The sequence below is a fragment of the Nicrophorus vespilloides genome, unplaced genomic scaffold (genome assembly GCF_001412225.1).
Source record: "Nicrophorus vespilloides isolate i.1.1-1 unplaced genomic scaffold, Nicve_v1.0, whole genome shotgun sequence".
NCBI lineage: Eukaryota > Metazoa > Arthropoda > Insecta > Coleoptera > Silphidae > Nicrophorus > Nicrophorus vespilloides.
The window spans coordinates 9,846-28,951 of NW_017098658.1; the positions used below are offsets into that span (position 1 = coordinate 9,846).

General features: G+C 29.3%; 1 long non-coding RNA gene across 1 annotated transcript in view; it reads right to left on the reverse strand.

Moving 5' to 3' along the window:
* Window positions 1-5,104: 5,104 nt before the first annotated feature.
* Window positions 5,105-19,106, reverse strand: part of LOC108562960 — a 42,208-nt gene continuing 28,206 nt past the window's right edge. The window contains exon 3 of the long non-coding RNA XR_001891071.1: window positions 5,105-5,300. This is a non-coding gene — a long non-coding RNA (uncharacterized LOC108562960). The remainder of the gene's footprint in view (window positions 5,301-19,106) is intronic.

Below are 19,106 nucleotides of genomic sequence, written 5' to 3' on the forward strand. Positions count from 1 at the left end.
ATACTCGATGAATATAAGCGAGCACGCAATTCCAATATTATAGATTTTTCGTTACACAACATATAAGAACATTTCTTATTACGTTTATAAATTGAAACGTAACGTGAATGGAATATTTTATACTTTTTTATTAATTTCAATTTGTCATTGAATTGAATTTAATATTGTAGATAAATAATTAAATTACTTGTATTAAATCAATAAAAATGTAGCACAATTATACAACTTAAAACAGTTTGGTAATAAAAAAAAAGCAGGTGTGATTTTATGACAAAACTTAATAGGAATGGAATATTTTTTACTTTTTCTTAATTGCATAAATAAATAATTAAATTATATGTATTAAATAATTAAGAAACATAACAAAATTATACAACTTAAGACAGTTTGTTTATTAATAAAAAAAAAGATACGATGTTATGACTAAAATGCACTTTAATGATCGTAATGATTGCATCATTGCGAGAGGTGATTCGGTGCATTCGTTTCCAGGAATAATTGCATGCTATTGAACCTGCACAGCAGACGTCATCTGCATCTGCGGAGATGCCCGACGATTTCCGGCTTAAAATATTGATACACTTAAAGTGTTTACTCACGATTTCGTAATCAATTATTACATGTTAAATGTAATGTAAATTAATCATCGTGTGCGGCAGATTTTCAATTAAATTGATTATTGTTATATCACGCTTGGAATTAAAATATAACGTTTTTGAAAATATAATTTTTGTATTGCAATAAAAGAGTACTAGAATGTGAAAATAGTATAGTAACGTTAAAATACAAAAAAAAAAACTAAAATCAATTTTTAGAAATACATAATGTAATCAATGGATTTTCTAGTATAGTTGTACCTCGGTTAACGAAGCTTCGATATAACGAAGTTCGTAATTTCAAGCAAAATATGGACAAACGTCCTAGAAAAAGAAGAATTTAGAAGATGATGGTTTTTCAGTGAAAAATTTACAAAACCTTTTTACTTATAAGTACCGGCACATTTATATCACTATTTAAATTATAAAGAGACGTGAAACAGACCTAATTACGATTAATCGATGTCTCAGAATGTGATCATACTTATGATACATATTATATTAATATTCATACTAAAGGTACGACGATCAAGTATACGGCTTTCGTTCTTCCGAAGCAAACTTGGTACGTTCTCAATGACAATTGCTTGCAGATATTATATAATCAAAGGGGTAGTTACGACAGATGGCGCTTGTAATAGCTCTGTATAGCACACTTGAAGATTAATCTGCAACAATTGGTTAGAAATAAGCGTTTTTAACTTATCGCTTCGTGGCTTTATGAGCTATGATCAAAGTGTAGTATCTGTTCTGATCAGTATAAAAATTGATCGGCCCACATTGTGGGTTCATATTTTTATTCTGATTTTTGGAATTCGATGAGGAATTAGAGCTTGCTCTGTCCTTATCATTGGTTGTCCCAGTATTGCAGTGTCTCTGGGTACGGCCTATTTAATTTAACTCAAATATAATTTATAATAGTTTAAAATTAGTTAAAATAAAAGGTTTATTTGTTTTATTGATTGATAATAAGCGCTATAACCCTTAATTTAAACGAATAACTCGATACTTCATTTGCAGGCTTTATTTCAAATATACTTCTACAGTTCAATGCAAAACAATTTAAATCCGTGTTTCTTAATCTTTTTGCCGAACTATCCAACAATTTGTTGTACAGTCACTATACTTCACAAGTTTCCCACTTTGACAAGAGGTGACAGCTGTCATTTGCGACCCATTAAAAATTGAATGCGACCTATAGATTGAGAGAAACACTCATTAAAATCATCTTCCAACAAATTGTTGTTGTATCCAAAATAGTGTCAATCAACTTTGATGTTTCAAACTTTGTCTGTCAAAAAATTTGTTTGTTTAATACAACTTTTCTTTGTTCGAAAAACTTTTCACTTTCTTTACTGAGAACGAATTAATTTCGAAAAGTTTTTCTTTAATGCGTAATGCATAATGCGTATGACTGCGTAAATGTGTAATAATCATATTTGTCATACATTACTTTTGGATATCAAATATAAAGTTGATGGAAATGTTAATTTTGTTTTCTTTGATTCTAATGAAAAATTATAACATTTGGAATGGATATAATAATTTTGCAATAAAACGTGAAAAATTACAAAAAAAAACAGTAACAAATAATAATATGCGTCTAATAATATGATTTAAAAATAAAGCTTATTCCATTTTGAAATTGTGTAGAGAGCGAAGCCATTGGACGTTGACTCGCGTAAATTCAGGCACGCCGTAAACCGTGTCTCTCTCTCATCTTGAGCGCAACGCCATCATCATCAGTTCAGATGATCATCAGCAGAAAATAACCCACCTAGTTGGCCGCCAAAGCTGCTGCATAATCATCGTCATCTTCTCAAGGCGCGACCATTATTATTATTGTCATTAAAATAGTGACATCATCGCAGAGATGATCAATTTATCGAGATGACCGCACCCGACCGAGGTGGGTCCTCCTTACGCAACTTAGCTTACGCTTGGAGGAAGCTCAAGGATGTTGTTAGGTAATGTAAATTTGGAAGCAGATTCATTCTTTTCTAGGTGATAGTGGATAGATGGATGGATACCGGTGGTGTCTGCGGATGAATATTGAGACGGCGGCGACAGCCGGCATTCCTCGATGGACAGAAATAGAGCGTTCCCTACTAAATACTATATCGCATAGACTCAGACGCTCGCTCGCTCACTAAATTGAATTGCATCCGAAGTTTCGAGACGAATCCCAAATGAGTTGTTTCGAAATCGAACACCGCCATTGACAATTTACACCGACCATTATTTAAATACCTCGAGGATTTAAATACCCAACAGCAATTAAACTGGCAACACGCAATCGACAAAGTTATATATTACTCATGGACTTTAAATTTGCTTTATATCTAAAACAAAACAAAAGTAATACCAGGATAGTTTGTAGAACAAACCATTAGATGGCGCTACTAAAATGTGTCATTTGCTACCGTAAAATTTCAGGATATTTTATACATGTTTGAAAGAAGTAGAAACGAATATGAAAATAGACGGAATCATGAAATATAATCAATTTTATTTTAAAATTTATATTTTCTTGGTCAATGCAAACTAAGTTATATAAGTAGGAAATATCATTTTTCTCTATAAGATATAAGTCGTTTTGTCATTTATACTTTGTGTAATTTCGTAATAATCTATGAATGATTGATTCTTTATAACAGATTTAAATTGAATTAAAATTGAATACAAAAAAAACATTAAAAATTTATTAGTTCGTTAAAACAACAAAATTAAATCGAAAATATTTATATAAAAAAAAATGAAATTATTGTCCTGGCAATGTGCAACAAAATCATGTTCAATTTAAAATTGAACAAAAAAAAACATTAAAATTCTATTAGTTCATTAAAACAAACATAATAAAATCCAGAATATTCTTGATGAAAAAAAAAATTCCATGATTAATGATTTTCATGATCAAAATTCAAGTGTTGAATTCAATCGACAAAAAACTAATTTATATTTAATTAATTCGAAATTGAAAGTTTCATGTTTGGCAATCTTCGATTTTTTTTTTATAAAATTATGAAATGACTTTCTATAAAGAATTTTCTAGTAGATGTTGAACATGGTAAATGATAAATATGAGTAGATATTTTGCAAGTTTACTCAATACACATTTCGTAGAAGATATGGTAGTTTTTGAAAACTCATTGGAATTCCTACATTTCTAAAATAAAATATTCAGTCTTCTTCAAAATAAATACTAAAATCAAAGTAAGTATGAGTTTGAGCCAAGCTTTAAATGAAAATATGATAAAGAAACAAAAAAAAAAATTAAATTAAAAACATATGAATAATTGCAAGTCTTATACGAAATCAATAAAATTAGTTTTAGAAGTTTATTTTTTTCTTTCTAAGTATTCTCATGTATTTCTATATTAAAAGTATTTTCACGATATTAGTAATATGTAATTTATAATATTTCTATATAAACATTAATCATCACATGAGTATAGATTATAAATCAGAATAATTGCAGGAAAAATATGAAAACACTGAAAATTTTGCTGAAATTATTTTTCATTTTACAAATTTAACGTTTCGATAAATAACTTGAATTCGTTGAAGCAAACATTTACTGTATAGAAAACAACTTGTCAATTTTACGAAAAAAATATATTATTTAATTAATTTTTTAATGAAAAAAATAATTGCATAATAATTAAATTTTTAAATTGAATTAAATTTTCGATTGTTTAATTTAATTCAAAGTTTAATTAAAATATATTATACTTTTTATAAAATAATTATATGTGATTTCTAACCAAAACACGAAAAAAAAAAACACAATTTGTCGCTTTCACTAGTGGAATAGTTTCGTTGTGCATACACAAAAGTGCTCATAAACTTAAACAAATAAAGCGCATACGTTTTACGATAAAGAAAACAGAAAAAAAAAAAATAGTAACCGCAAAGAGTCCACTTATTTATATTTAATGACTGAATGCCCGGAATGCATTACATGTTATATCCGTTTTCTCAAGAACCAATTGCGAACATTTTTTTTTAAATTTTCTGTGAACAGAACGAAGAAGAAAAAAGAAGGAAAATTGCCAATTTGCAAGGTAAGACTGTGTTCGGCCAATTAAGATTGCATTAAAGATGTTATTACGCGAATACCTTCGAGTAATAGATCATCGTTAATGATAATTGCATACAAAACATTTCATAGTTTTGTACTTTATTTCATTCCATTGCAATGAAATATTATGCGCAATATTTTTTTATTTCAAATTACTGATTTATTTATTGACCATTTCCATATACAGCAATACTTCGCATAGTTTATGTAATAGATTCCGCAAATATATCGAGGATTTGGCTTCAAATATTTAGAATTGTGTTTTCTCAATTAAAATATATAATTATATTTTAAATAAATTAATAAAATTGTTGCTCAAAATAACTCAATTTAAATTGAATTAATAATGAATGTATCATTACATTGTTTGATTTATTTCCAATTTGTACCAATAAGAAAAACGTATGTAAACGAGGTTGGGCTAGATTATTGGCAAATTACACCTATTTTTAAACCTATTGTTTCTTTACTGATTTTATTGTTACTCCTAATTTGATTATCCGTATTTACCATATGCGATAAATGGTTGTGCGTACTATAATGATACTGACCTTGAGGAGTTGGGTAAGCACCGATGCGAGACGCACGTATCCAAAAGGGCGTATCAAGGCGATTTTCTGCTCCTGAAACACAAAGAAATAATTACAGTTTTCATTTTCAGTTCAGTCATAATTTCCGGTAGAATTAATATATAACGACAATTTGTTGAATAAGTATATATTTTTATCTCATTTTGTGCGTTTAACTTTTATGTTCCTCAATTAGTCCGGTTTTTAACAGTCAGGAATATTGGAGGATTTTGTTACCCGCACTATGCGAGGTATTGAGATTTTTAATGTTCAAAATAAAGACGCCATTTTTTAATAAATAAATAATTAGTGTTCGTTCATTCATTTTAATAATTTCAAGTAATAAAAACATACTTTGTAATATTTTCTATATAAATGAAAAGCTTTTAGTCGTGTTTAGGGTGTCCAAAAATAAGATCGTAAAAAAATATAGTTTGTTCGCTAAAGCTCAATATTTTGTTATAAGAAAATGTTTATATTATGGTGACTGTGCATAAATTTTATTTTACTACTGCTTTTATTATTCTATAAACAATAATTTAATTCAATTTTTCTTTGAATTTTATTCTTATTACAATCACTTCATAAAATATGAACATGTTCTATGTTTTATATCGCTAATAAACAAATGTAGGTTAAAACTATTAAATTCTTAGTTATTAGTAAACAATATGATAAATAAATTCAATTTCAGATATAAAAAGATTTGATCAACATAACTACATATTTTTTTATAGAAATTACATTATATAAATTATGTAAACAATTAAAATAATGATTTAAGAATAATTTTGCAAAAAGTTCTTAAATGAGTGGAATGAATGATCATGCACCATGTGCAAGTCTAATTATAAACTTCAAAACGCGTAAAAATGTATAGCAGTAAGATGATATATCGACTTGTTGAACTAATTAAGACCAAAGAGAGACAAGTTCATTGAAATAGCAATAAGTGTCAAGTTATAGAACCAAGTTAATCAAATACAACAATACCTCGCACAGTCCGGGTAATCGGTTCCTCGTGTTTGAAACCGGACTAATCGAGAACTTTAAAACAGGATAAAAAATAAACAGAACAAAAAGAGACTTGACAGTATAAAAAATAATAATTTTATGTACTAATTATTTAAATAGTTTTTTTTTATAATTTGTTGTCAACTTTACTATAGTAAATCCGGACAAATCGCGGCCGCACTATATTGCTGCATTTAATTCATTTTCTACTCTTCTTTGATGAAATATACCAATTTAATCAAATACAACAATACTTCGCATAGTCCGGTTAATAGGTTCCTCCTGTATGAAATCGGACTAATCGAGAACTTTAAAATTGCATACAAACAGAACAACAAGAGACTTGACTGTATAAACAAATAATAATTGTGTGTACTAATTATTTAAATAGTGTATTTTTATTAATATAATTCAAGTTTTCTATAGTAAATCCGGACTAATCGCGTCCGCACTATGTGAAGAGTTGCTGCATTTAGAATTATTTGTTTCATTTTCAACTATTCTTTGATGAAATATACCAAGTTAATCAAATACAACAATACCTCGCATAGTCCGATTAATCGGATACTCCTGTATGAAATCGGACTAATCAAGAACTTTAAAACTGCATACAAACAGAATTGAAAGAGACAAATAATAATTGTTTGTAACAATTATTTAAATAGAGTATTTTTATTTAAAAAAAAGTCAAGTTTACTATAGTAAATCCGGACTAATCGCGTCCGCACTATACGAGGTGTTGCTGCATTTAGAATTATTTGATTCATTTTTTTAGTATTCTTTGATGAAATATACCAATTTAATCAAATAAAACAATACGTCACATAGTCCAGTTAATCGGTTCCTCCTGTTTGAAACCGGACTAATGGAGAACTTTAAAACCGGACTAATCACGGCCGCACTATGCAGGGTATTGCTACATTTAAAATTATTTTACATCGTTATCTGCTATTGTTTTTCATCATGAAATATACATTTTTTAATTTATTTCTTAATTGATGAAATAACAACTGTAAGTAAAATATTTAGTGTCAAGTATCAAGGATCAAATAATAATAATATGCATTTTCTCCTTCCATGAAAATGAATATTATTATTATTTGATAGAAGTCCATAGAACAAACTATGGACTTTTGCAAAACGTTACTTAAAAATCGTCACTTAGTACCTGTTACAAAAAGGTCGTAAAATGTCCATAAATTGCTTACGCATTTATAATTCTGTACACATTACAACTTGCAGTAAAGAAATAAAGGTGCGTTAATTATGAACAGAATTTTATGAGGCAAATAGTATTTCAAATAAAATGAATAATAATAAATATTTAATTACATTTAATAAATGTCGTCGAGTCGAGTTGGATTTATTTTATTCATTGCAGTTTATTAGCGTTCATTTCGTTATATAATGAAAATTAATACACTCAAATTTTAAATGGAAGTTAATTACATTACTTATTAGCACGTGTTAATATTACAACAATAGTATTTTTAAATAATAATTAATTATTTTAATTAATAAATGTTTATGTAATTTATGTATTTTCAGTAAAAAATAAACTTTAACTAATTGCATTCAATTTTATTTTTCATGGCAATTACATTAAATTTCTGTAATTAGTTTGATGAATATTAATACAAAATTAATATAAAATTTACGTACTACAGAATATTAAAGAATTATAAAAAGATAAGTAAGTATTGTCATAAATCTAATACAATATAATTGTATTTGATTGATTTTTTTTGTACTGAAAGTCATCAAAACGTAATCATATTCATTATATTCTAACAATTAATCAATGAAATAATTAAAAAAATAAATGTTTGTTAATTATTACAAAAAATATTGAAATAAGATTTTCTTTATTATAATTAAATTAGTGAATTATTCGATGTATTTTAACTAAAGTAAGTTTGGAATCAATTTCAATCGAACTGCGTTAAATTTAAGTAATTAATTAATTAATTAATATGAAGTATCAATCAAATTGTGTACACTTTATAAAGGTTTGATGTGATAAATAATTAAATGAATGGGTGGAAAATCCGATATGATTAAAGATGATAGAATTGTTATAATATTTATTGTTTTTCGATGCATTTTACGTTCTTTTATGTATCAAATTTACCCAATAAATCATAATCATTATTAGTAAATGGATAAATCTAATGGTTTGATGATAATTAAGTAAAGTGATGAATTAATTAACTAAAGTTAAATATAAAATTACTTTCAGTTTTCATTGCATTTGATTAACACGTGGTACGATCATTAAATATAATTAATTGATGAATATGATATATCAATGATACGCCTGTGTTGTGTACCAAATGATGCGATTGCGGTGTCTGCGTCTAGTCTAAAAATACTTGTAATTTCTGTTATTATTGGTAAGGTGAGTAAAAATAGACCAGAGTTTCGTCCATTCATCACGTGGGACGTGTCGCTTCCGGTTCAGGGACCGTCGCCGCGGACGACGTTTTATTTCGTTTGTTTCCGCTATTTTTCCTATCATCTTTTACCACCCTTCACAGTGCACACAGTCTAGACTAATTCCGAATGCGCAGTCAGATCGTTATTATACTCGTGCGATGCTATGCGTTCTATTGGACATTCTACATCCCGACAACCGAAATCCCGACAATCAAATTCCATACAACCATATTACCGACACTATCCAAATCCCGACCACCAAAATCCAGACAATCAAATTCCTGACATTCGAAATCCCGACAGTATGAACCATAATTATGACAGTATCAAAATCTCGATAGTATCTTCTATTATTTGATATAGACTTATTCATAATATATTACACCAAATAATCATGTTATTCAAGTGTTGACTGTATAACACTCAAGATAGTAACTTGAAACTCAAGTATATACTTTTATAGTTTACCTATATTGAAATTTTAAATACATAAACACCAAATGTTGTGTTTCTATATTTTCAATTATTAACTTTTATAGAACACCTAAAACCTTATCTGATATATTAAGAACTATAATTATTAACAATATAAAAAAAAAAAAGACATTAAAGCATGATTGAAACCAGATGTCAGACGCAGACATTCGAAATCCCGACAGTATCAACCATAATTCTGACAGTATCAAAATCTCGACAATATCTTCTATTAATTGATATAGACTTATTCATAATAAACCTTAACAATAAGAATTAATCTAAAATACACATTTTGTCGGGATTTTGATACTGTCGGGATTTCGATCAGCACCGGCTAATACTAATACCTGCCCTCCAGTTTTCCGATTAAGAAGTCTTAGGCCTATTGTCCCGGCTCCTCTATATATCTTCCACGGGGTTCAATGACTCCCATTGTGCATTCAATGCACGCCACTGCATCCATCCACGGGCACTTTACTTGCACATGCACCATCATTGTTTGCTTCGTGTTTATTAGTTTCGTATGCGGCTTCTTTCCGGGAATCCGTACGTGCGGCTTTTAACCTGTTGCCCCTGTTGTACGGTTCGATTCGGTTTGGTCATTGTCTGTCGTATAATATATCTATCGTATGGCAATTATGCATTCTTTTTGGTTCGGCAATTTGTTTATTGATGTATAACTTGATGTACATTGGATACGACGTGACATTTCGTGGGGACACGTTTGTGCCAGATGCCAAGTTTCCTTGGATCCGTTCCGATGTGCCAACTGCACACATATTTATGCAACTATTGGTTTAGATTTAGGAACTGGGTGGTCTTTCAGCATTCAATCAATCGATGCTTCACACTCAACTTATCTCATATTTATTCTAGTATACCTATGCTTTCTGTTATATTAGAAGTTCTAGCACGGAAAATATTTATTTTGGAACACTCTTTTCAATCTATAATCCGTAAATATACCCTAAATATAGGACATCCGGTAATTTAGGTAAAAACGGGTATTGGAAGCCCTAGCTATATTACATTACTAAACAAAAAATGTAACAATTACAATAATTTCAAAAATTGTTTCATCTTATTAATCAATGATTATTTTGTAATTTAGATTATTTAATTCATTCCATACTATATTTTCAAACATGAAATTAAAATTGAATCCATTTCATCGTATTAGTCCGTCGATATTCTGAAAATATCTGCTTCCTTACTAATCGAATGTTTCATATTTATTGTATTCGAAGCAATATACATATATACTCCAGAAAATTTCAATATTTAAAATAATAATTTAGACCTGTATCTTTAAATTATTTTATGTACATTTTAAATGGATGATTTTATAGTACACTTATATTAAAAAAAATCGTATATTCTTAGTTATAAATCTAATTATTCTAACATCCAATATATGAACTTGAAACTATCTTCTTATAGATCAGTGGCGCACAATTGGTTTACTAGATAGCATACAAAATTATCGAATAACATGGTACTACTTGATTTATTAATGATAGGACATATATTTTTTATTTGCTTGCCTATACGACAATAACTATAATGAAAACAAAACTAGCATGTAAATACAGTCTTGTCCTAACATACGCAATATCTATACTATCCTATGTTAACTTATTACCTAAATTACATTGGATTAACTTTCTGTCTATAGTAGCCTAGATTAACTTATAACATTATAAACCACCCAAGTTGATGATGTAACACGATTGCCAAGCGTGGAACCTAATAATCATGATTGTAACTTGAAACTCATGCATACACTTTTATAGTTTAGTTGTGTTTCTATATTTTCAATTATTAACTTTTATAGAACACCTGTAACCTTATCTGATATATTAAGAACTGTAATTGTTAACAATAAAAAAAATAAAAGATACTAAAGCATGATTGAAACCAGATGTTTTTATCATTATAATCAATCTTCGATTATTTGTATTTGATATATTCAAATGTATTTTTCTTTCTAACTGTACAAATAATCAAAATCCAATATATTCCATGTTAAAATTGACCTTGAACTAACAGCTTCAAAATAAATTTCACGTAATTTGCCTCTCAAGTAAGCTAAACATCTACCAAATGTCAAAAATCATAATATTGAGAGAAGTGCTTAAAAAAAAACATAACGCTATCTTTTAGTGAAAACCAGAATTACTTTCATGTCCACCTAATGGTATTTTGAAACAAAGCTCTATATTCCTACAAATCAAACAGTACTCTATACTTATTTGTTCAGAAATACTATGATTTTATATTTTTTTCTCTATAATCAACATCAGTTTCAATTAATTAGCGTTGTTTAAACATGTTCTTATTAGATGAATATATTATTCCATTTTCTTATTTATACTACATTTTCAATCCTATATTTCCATGTTTACTATATAAAAACTAAATGAAGTTCTAACTAATTAAAGACGTTCTTATTTTTCTCCTAATTAGATGAATACATGATTACATTTTCTTATTTAAACTACATTATCAATCCTGTATTTCCATTAAAGAACTACCTAACAACATGTTCAATTTCCTTTTATTTCCTTCTTCCACGAGACTTTCAACATGGCAACAGCACTTGCATTTAAACAGAATTACTTCTCACGCACCTGCTGATATTTTTTTTCCGTTGATTCTACAACGGAACAGCGGGAACAACGACGAACGTGCATCCACTTTAGGTTTACTTCCTTCCAACATTTCATTGTTTTATTATTTCTTATCTACTTACAGTTTATTCCCTAACAAATCCATAAATAAAATTAACATATCTTATGAGTTTTTATTAATTATTTTACGTAGATTAAAATAATTTGATATTGAAATATTGTCAAGTTTACTGAACATTTGTTGAAAGTACAAATCGTGGTTAATTAATTAATGGATAATCCACGTAAATTATAGATTTTCATTAATTTATGTAATGATTCAGTACCGAAATATTTAATACCTGTTAGGTTTACTGAACATTTTCAATTGCTGAAAGTACAAATCGTGTGGAAGCGAAATAAGTATGCATGCGAACATGCCGTAACTGTCTCATTATTTGTTAGCTTTATGTCTTTAGAAGTAACGTAAGCAGATTATGTTTATTCAATTCATTCAATTCTCTGTTAAAGTGTTACAAGTATATTAAGTATTGTTTCGCGAAGCTTTAATTATCGATCGACGTGATATTATGAAATTTATTACATTCGTGGTTATAAAAGAGTTTTGTAACAATAAATGGGAAAAATTTCTAGAAACAAAGGAAAATATTGCACAAAAATTGGATTTGATTATATATAATTCAATAGCTTTTACAAAACTTATTCTACAACGTAATTATTGATGTACAGCAATACTTCGTATTCAATTCCGAAAATATCCCGGACTAATCCAGGAATTAAACCGCACAATAAGAGACTTGAAAAAAATAGTTTGTTTTGAATTTTTTTCTATGAGTCAGGATTCATTGCAGTACAGGACTAATCGAATTTAAATATACGTTTTTATTTCTAAAATATTGCATTTTTTAAGTAATTTTCTAGTAGATTTGGTCTTATTCGATATTTGTTTTTATAAAAAGCTTAAGATTAAGTGTTTTTTCTGGTCGTTAAATAAAAGCTGGTTATGAATTATATAATATTGTAAATTATTTTTGTTGAAATCGTTGAAGTATGTTGGATTATCTTGAGAATATTCCATAGGATTGGAGTGCTTTCAAAATGTCTTTGTGATTTTCTACATGATTACACCTCCATCAACACGTCACATTTCTAATTAAATATGCAAATAGTAATTCGATCCAGATATTAATTTGAATAAGTACTATCGTTCGATCATATCAAGTTTCCACATAATTCGAAGTCTGCTCGTAAGCAACAACAACGTTGGCTTCTCATGAATCAGTAAGATTTCTCGCATTGGAATCAGAGGCTTCAGAAGCGAAGCCAAAACATTGGACAGGTGATTGACGTGCGAACAAATATTGATAGGTGTCTAAAAGAGCGACGATAAATTTGGCAACGCGAAAATCGATGAGCATCGATTTAATCATTCATAATAAGAGCATTTTATACGACGCCTTTAACATTTTCCCCTTAAAGGAGTAAGGAAGTTAACGTCCTGTGAAATGGCGAGCAATTAAACTTTAATTAAAAAAAGCTGCAAATGCTAAAAAAAAAATAACTAAAACATGGTTGTTAACTAGTTGCAATTAGTGGAAAATTGCTTTTAACGGTTGGTAATTGTTGGATCGGGTGCGGTGCTACTATCCACTGGAAACTTTTTGACACTTGACCTTAGCTCGACCCACGTTTATAATATACATATTATTGTACAAAGCGAATAATCTCGTTCGACTCTCGGTTTCATCGCGTAGAAAGCATTTCGTTTTCGTTTGGAGTAGGATACGGTTGACCTCTTCTCTTTTTTTTTCCAACATTTTTTTTTCCACTTCTTTGGTTTTAGCTGGGGAATTAACCTGAAGTGGTAATGTTCGTGTTTTCTTGCACGGCAGATTACGAAACGCGCGCGGTCCACGGGATTTCCGGTCTGGCGGCAACCGTCTCCTCCTCTTCTTTGATCGATTCACGCTCGACTGAAAAGCCACTCCAACTTAAATTGATTAAAAATTCCCCTTTTCACCTTCAATGTACAAACTAGGAAGGAGAGAAAAAGTAATTTAAAAATGAAGACGACGTAATATATATGATATACGCTTATGCAGCAGGAGTCACTTTTCCTTTGCATCTGCAAACTTTAATTAAAAAAGTTTTGATTATAAAACAACTATTGTGTCTCCGACGCATCAAGCATTTAAATCATCCAATTATAGTCAAAACGTATTCAAACTTTATATAATTATAAATGTATTACATAGTTCACAAAACTATTATTGAGCATTTTAATCATGTTAGTTCAGTTTTTAAATATTTCGTAACAAATTGCTTCAATCAGAACTTTAAGTCAGGTTTAATTGTGATAAGAAAAGTTATAGGTTATGTTTGATCAGGATAAATATAACTGTTAGGTTAGTTAAGTCAATTAAAGTAGTTTTTCTTCAGGTAATTCAAATGTGTATTAGGTTAGGTTTTGTTACATTAAAATAAATTAAATTATAGGTTATGTTAGATCAACGTTTCTCAACCAATTGCTAAGAGTATTTTACCAGTTTTCGCTTTGACATAAGGTGACAGCTGTCATTTCGCGAACAGAACAAAGAAACGTTGTGTTAGATAATATTGGATTATGTTAGATTACTTTTAATAAGATTTATAAAATTAAAATTTTCAGTGAATACTTTATTTCGACTTTAACTGGAAAAGTCTTTTACGCTCAGATTATACCATTTTGAGACATTCAACTCTTACATTTATAATGTCAAATCTACAATCAATACTCCTAAACTTCTTTTCGCCTGTTTGTGCAAACTGTACAATACACATATAAACATAAAGTATATGCTAGGTTTGGTTAGTTTAAGTCAATTAATGTAATTTTAGTTTAGCTAATTCAAGTGTATAATAGGTTAGGTTTATTTAGTATAAGTTAGGTTACGTCTCTCATAACTGTAAGTAACATATTTTAGTTAAGGTTAAGTTTATGTTGAATCAGCGTTTCTCAACCTTTTTTTCAGTTCGAATAAATTGCTAAGAGTATTTCACTCAATTTGACAGAAACGGACAACTGTCATTATAACCTTTAGGTTGAGAAACGCTGTAAAACATAATATTGGATTATATTCATAAAATAATCATTTTCAGACAATGCTTGCTTTCGGCTTTCGCATATAAAAATAAAGTATATGCTAGATTTAGTTAGTTAAAGTTAATTAATGTAATTTTAGTTTAGCTAATTCAAGTGTATAATAAGGTTAGGATTATTTAAAATAAGTTATAGGTTAGGTTACGTCTGTCATTACTGTAAGTAACACATTGTAGTTTAAGTTAAATTTATGTTGAATCAGCGTTTCTCAACCTTTTTTTTCAGTTCGACTCAATTGCTGTCAGCTGTCATTTTGCGATCGATTATAACCATTAGGTTGAGAAACGCTATATAAGATAATATCGATTTTCTTTCGACTTTAACTAGAAAAGTCTCTTACACTCAGATTATACCATTTCGAGACATTCAACTCTCACATTTATAATGTCAAATCTACAATCAATACTCATAGACTTCTTTACGCCTGTTTGTGCAAACTTTACGATTCACATATAAACATGAAGTATATAAACCACATCCGTCATCATAATAACTATTATTGTCTGAATGGACATAAAAATATCAACTTTATTTAAAATAAAGTTGGTCTAGAATTGGATTGTATCCAAGTCCATCACTATATAAAGACGAATTGAAATAAATGTATTTGTTACTGCTATATTATAAGAAGAAGAAAATAACAAAAGCTCATCGATCGAGTTAGCTGAAGAAACTAAAGAATGGGAGTAAGGACAGGAAAATAATAAAGGACGAGCATTGAATAAAATGTCGTTGCCACTACTGCATTGTACAATAGAAATAAGAAAAGGAAAACTAAGCGCGATTTATTTCTAGTGCCGGAGATTTACACTTGGCAACTGCAGATGCGGATGTCACCTGTTTAAATTGATTAATTTGAGAAACGAAAGCCGTCATTATTTAGGTTTAACGTATTGTTCTTTTCCAACATGAAGTCAGGTATTTATATAAATTGGTGTATCTACTTTTACACATTGAATGCAAAAAAAAATACAATAATATTAGTTTTATTTATATTTTTACCTTCAATTTAGTGATATTAAAAGTAGTAAGAAATTATTTTTCAAGGTTATTAATTTAATTTAAATGTTATTATTTTCTATACAGAAAAAAGAAACAAGATGTAAAATTATAATTAATTGTGGTATTTTGATGTTGTACAGTTGAAAACAGCACTTTTATCGTGCCACCTGTTCGATTTAATTAATTTAGAACATGTAAACAATCGTCATTTCAGCGGGAATTTGCATACATGTAAATTCAATTAACAGTAACAAATGATGGGAGTATAGCGAAAAAACTATTGCGTGTGTATATTATAAACATAATTAAATGCGTCGATAAAGTGCTGAGATTTGTATATAAATATCTAACCGGTTATTTGGTAAAGTACAGATGTTGACTAATATATACTCAAATGTATTATTTTCGTGCCACTATACACAGATATAAATCTAATAATGTACCGTATTTTACAAACATAAGACGCAATTTTTTACGTAGAAAAATCGACTTGAAATTTTGATGTGTTATGTAAAATACTTTTTGAGATGTGTTTGATAGTTCGAAAAAATATGCTATTGATAAATGTAATCAATTTTCATTATCTTTTCAGAGCTGTATTCAAACTATGAGACATAAATATAAGTGACATAACTATATGTCAGGTGTACCAACTACGCAATTTAATGTTGTAACATGTAGTTGGTAATTATTGATATTATGAGCACTGATGACAGTTAAACTAAACTGTCATTCCTGATGGTGGTGCCAACTAAACTAAATTAATATCACTGCTTTTAGTAAACGCTGTTAGCAGAGCCATCTTATCCATTAGGCATAGATTATAGGGCCCACAAGAATAGTTGAGGCCCACAAAGAATATATTTGAATTTTGTTGTTAAGTTGAGAGGAGGTCTGATTCTCAGGACCCTTGATAACATCATTGTAGAAACGTTTTCATCAAAATTTTTAAAAAATCCTTTACACTAATTATGAAAACAAAAAATATAGATGAACAAGAAATATTATCTCTATTTTTCTGTACATTATTGGTTATGTTTCATGAATTTCGGTTCCATTGTATACACACTGCGTACGATGACTTTTAAATCTCGCGTAGTGCAGCGTAAAGATACTGACGCAACGTCTTGTCAACTATTTCGGTAACAGGAAAGTAAATTACAGCAGAGCCAACTTGGTTCCAAACACTAGTCAAATATATACAAGCAGTTTTATCTAAATGTCTCTAGTATAGTTGTTTCTGTCGTCTTCAAAAGAAAACATTGCATAATCATATTTACTATTTCTATATTCTATTAGAAACCAATTTATGTGAGTATATGTGAGTTTTTTTAATTAGAAAAGGAAATTTTTGTATTTTATGTTTATTTTCTTTCTAATTATTTCTACTTTTTAATAGTTAACAATTGCTACAATTGCAGATGAAAAAAAAAAACAATATTGACAGCGCAAAATGACAGCTGCCATTGACGTAAGGTGACAGCTGTCATTTTTAATTTTGCAAACAATTGATTCATAGTACAATTACAAAGGAATATGTTGGGTAGCGTAGCGAAAAGGTTGAGAAAAGCTGATCCATACTATATATTTATTTATTTTCTTCGTGCTTTTAGACAAATTTTTTTATAGTCAATTTCACAAGAAACTAATAGTAATGATAGACATGCAAATGCGTAATACTTATTTTATATAAGTGAGCATTATAAAATCATGTCTTGTGCCAAAGCCTTAGACTTGGCAAAGGAATGTCAGTGGCCATCACTTATTTCAAATAATTAGTTCTATCATTATTTCACGTTACGTTTCGGCTTGGATGCATTATTTTTATTGAGACACAAAATGGATCGTATAAAGTGCAGAAGAATGGAGGCGCAGGAAGATATTTATTAAGAGTTGCCATCCCATAAAGCCGGTAATTCAAATTCACCTTCGCGTTAATGGAAGCGTAACGACACCACAATACCGCCGCCACTCTCATTCTTTACTCCAACATATATATTTTTTGTATCCTTTCCAACACATACACACCAAGTGGGTGTTATTATTAAGGATGGACGATGAGCCAACGTCCTCGCAAAGCTGGAATTGGCTTTAATTAGTGCGAAACACGCTGCCTTTCATGTTGATCATTCCGGCTCTTTTCCTCTTTCATTTTATTATTATTTCCTTCATATTTTTTTAATTTTCTTTGTGAAACGACAACAAAGAGATATTACTTGCTTTAAATTGTGGTTGAACGTCTGGATCGGGAGGAAGAGGTGGATTTTCGGCTTCGGAATGCGAGAGAGCCGGTGTGTTTTGTGTAAAAATAGGTTTTATAGGTCATTCATTCGCTCGTAGGGAAGGAAACGCGAGGTTGTTGCGAAACACGACGCACGTTCCACCATCCTCTCTCCGCCACATCCACACATTTTTCAAATATTTACGTGCACTTGAAGAGACCAGAATTACATCAAATGTGACAAATGTATTTTATACATTTTTTTTTTGGTTTGAACTTAGCTCTAGTCCACCAGCACGGCATCATCTTTAAGTAATAGTCGCACGAAATTGTATGCTTATAATTAGAAGTGCCGGCGGCCCGAAAGCTTCTGGCCGAACGGACTGGCAGAAAGTCAAACGAGCTAAAACATGTTTAAACTATTTTCAATTTTTGATATGCTAAAGTGCGTTTGAAAAACGTACCGCCCCGATTATTATTAGACGCATGTTTGAATGCCCCACGTTGGGCGCCAAAAGTAGAACGATTCAAATTCCAATATAAAACTTATACTTCGATATTAAATAAATTGGGATGAGATCAAAAGTGACTTGTTTTATAGAATAATTTATTTTAACCAAAATATCATTTTTTTTTTTAATTTTTCAAACCGTACTATAGCGAAGTCAAACTGTACGAGGTATTGTTTTATAATATAATTTTCTATCACTTTTGCATCAATATAAACTTATATTTTTTTACTATAATGTCAACAATTGTAACAGAAAACTAAATTGTTACGTAATCAACTTTTATCCAAGCATTGTATTTTATGTTTATAAAACCATTATAATTTAAGCAATTTGCAAAACACGTTTTTCTTTCTAGTTATTTCTACTTTTTAATAGTTAACAATTGCTACATTTGCAGATAAAAAAAAAACAATATTGGGACAGCTGTCA